General features: G+C 37.4%; 1 pseudogene; it reads right to left on the bottom strand.

Moving 5' to 3' along the window:
* Positions 1 to 605: 605 nt before the first annotated feature.
* LOC140595265 (large ribosomal subunit protein eL29 pseudogene) lies at positions 606 to 1077 on the bottom strand (annotated as a pseudogene).
* Between the last annotated feature and the right edge of the window lie 2061 nt (positions 1078 to 3138).

The raw sequence follows: 3138 nt of genomic DNA, 5'->3' as shown, positions 1-3138 counted from the left end.
CAGTGAAAAGCTTTTTTTTTTTTTTTAATTAATTTCTCTCTATAACTCATATACTTTCCCAACTCACCCATAGGACTTTCTCCTTTGTTCTTTAGAATGGTAATCACAGAGTTATAGAATTATAGAATTACTATTAATATTTCTTAGTCTTTATAGAAGTGATGTGCAGGAGTAATATTTCTCCTCCATGCTCAGACACTGACTGTTTCTGAACATTCATAATCAGCTTTTGTTTGTTTTTCTCAGGTTGAGCTTGTGCTTTGATTCTTCTTTACAAACAAGTTTTATAGGTGGCACTTCATATTTGCGTAGTTCAATGCAAAACTTACATAGTTAATTATTCTTTCAAACAACTCAGGAAAAGTTTTATCCAAAGGTAGATAGGTTGATAGATAGATGGATGGATAGATAGATAGATAGATAGATAGATAGATTCCCTTAAAATAAAGAATTAGCAAATTTGTGAGAAATTCTAAAAAAAAAAAAAATTGGATCCTGCTACAGGTTTATTTGTACAAATAACACAGGAGGACACCAGCCCCATGCAGACAGAAGCCCAGGGGTCGCACCAGTCCTCCCGTCTTCACACTGGCAGACAGAAACCTCTACACTGGAGCTTTTGTTGGAGCCTGGGTACCTTTGGGAGCCTGAACCAGCAGGATCTGGAGCCAGAGTCACAGCTGCAAGCTAGGATCTTGGTTTGAACCTCAGCCTTGGCCTTTGGCCGGAAACGCCTGAGACCTTTGACAATGTGGGGATGAGTGTGTTTTCCAAGCTTGGGGTGAGGGATGTAGGCAAAATGATTGAGTTTGCAGCTGCTGCCCTTTGGGATCTTGGGCTTGACCTCCTTGGGTTTGATGAGGGCATTGATGACCTCAGCATGTACACTCAGGGCCTTCACGTCATTTGCCTACATCTTCTTCAGGCACTTGCACTTCTTGGCAAAGTGCATGTTCCTTAGGAACTTGGGGTCTTCCTCTTTAAGAATTCATACCTTTGTGACCAGGATTTCTTGATGCCGTGTCTGTGCCATTTTCATGACTGGTTGTGTGTGGTGTGGTTCTTGAACTTGCCCATGTCTGCTCTGAGGCCCATGGCTTCCAAAGCAACTTCTAAAAAAAATTTTTTTTAATGTATTGAAGCTGTTTTCATTGTATAAGATCTGAATCACAGGTCATAACAGCATTACTCTTGTAAAGATTTATAATTACTCAGTATCAGCAAGGACTCTAGGGAATCCTCAATAATAAATCCTATTTGAGAGATTTAAAAAGGTTTAAACAGATTGAAAATTGAATTTCAGGAGCTCTTAGAATTATGGGCTAAAAGTACATAGTTAAAGAATAGTGTGCCAGGAGTAGCTAGGTCTTCTAGACTCTATCAATACCAGTTAGGGATCCCTGGATGGCTCAGCGGTTTGGTGCCTGCCCAGGTTGTGATCCTGGAGACCCAGGATTGAGTCCCACATACAGCTCCCTGCATGGAGCCTGCTTCTCCCTCTGCCTGTGTCTCTGCCTCTTTCTCTCTGTGTGTGTGTGTGTGTGTGTGTGTGTCATGAATAAATAAAATCTTAAAAAAAACAATTAGATACAGGTCACTAGAGAGCACACAGAAGAGGACAGTAGGACTGTGATTGGATGTGGACACTTTTTATGATCAAACTTTTCTGTCGTGTTGTTTCTTATATTACCAAAAGATAAGGTTAAACAATTGGTATTTTTTTAAAAAAGATTTTCCCTCTTCCTTGGGTTCAAAACCTTTAAAACTGCTGACCATAATTTCTTAAGCAGAAATTAGAGGGCAACTTAAGAAAATCTAGGCAGAGCATGGACACAAGCAATGAATCATGTTAACCACAAACCCCAAAATGCTAAGCCTTTGATGAAATTCCCAGATAAAGAAAATTAGCAACGTTTCTCTTTGTTTGACTTTTCTTTTGCTTCAGAAGAGTATTTTCATATCTCTTTGGGGAGAACAATCTGCAATTTCTTAGCATATTTTGTGGTATTTATTTTTCTCTTGATATATTTCATTCACTGGATTCAAATGTTACAGCATTCTCATCTTTATTTGCGGGGTTCCACAGCATGAGATCTCAAAGCACCAACAACTATTTAGTTGAGGTTATGTCAACATAGATTGGCTTTGTTGGATCTAGGTGCTGGTATTGAAAAAATATAATTACCCTTGTTCTTCACTTGATTCTGGCTCCTTTCTTCCATTTTCTTTAAGCGGCCAGCCATTCCACCTCACCACTACCACCACCCCTCCCTGTGCCGCCTTTACTTACTTATTCAGCCTAACTCTCAAAACTTTTGACCCAATGTTGAACTTAGATATGTCAACTCTGCTTGATTCTCGACTTTCCTTTTATATCTAGAACTATAATCATTTATTAACTATGACCTTAGTAGCAAAATTAACTCTATAATCAACCATAACTTGATTCCATTACTCTGGCCTTGAATAAAAGAACTGATCAGGTTACTTTATGTGTTTATATGTATCCAATTCCTCTCATGGAGAATAAGATAAAGATGCATGGTGAGTAAGTTAAATTCTATGCATTATTTTAGAGTCCACCATTCCAACCTTTTTCATATACATATAACAAAGAAAATTCAGTAACCAATCTCGCACTGTCAGAAAAGAGAATATTTGAGCTCAGGAATGAAAAAAAAATGTTTTTCCCTGACTCATGTTTGTGGAATTATAGAGCAGATTTGAGCTCAATTTACTGGTATTATTTCTTCATAAACACTGAAGCTAAATGAGAACAATGTAGTCTGGTCCTCTAAATTTACTACTTGAACCCTGTATGTGTGTGGATGATGTAAATCTTCCTTAATCACTAATCGGATCATACCTATTTTCTGTTCAGTCATTTTCAATGATTCTCATTGACTCTCAGAGAGTGCCTTTTCTCTATAACTAATTCAAAGATCTCTAATGTTACTTCCAAATATTTCTCTTTACACTTATCATATGTCAATGACTCTTTGAGTCTTCTATATACACCATATACCTCAGACTTTTCTCCTTACCCCCCATAAACCTGTCTTTATCCTGGATATTCTTTCAGCTTATTTAAGAGCAAGTTGTTTGGTTGTTTTTTTTGTTTTGTTTTTTCATTTATAT

The sequence above is a fragment of the Vulpes vulpes genome, chromosome 14 (assembly GCF_048418805.1).
Source record: "Vulpes vulpes isolate BD-2025 chromosome 14, VulVul3, whole genome shotgun sequence".
NCBI classification, from domain to species: Eukaryota; Metazoa; Chordata; class Mammalia; order Carnivora; family Canidae; genus Vulpes; species Vulpes vulpes.
The sequence above is the reverse complement of the archived record's forward strand: the minus strand, read 5'-3'. Positions and strand labels throughout refer to the sequence as shown.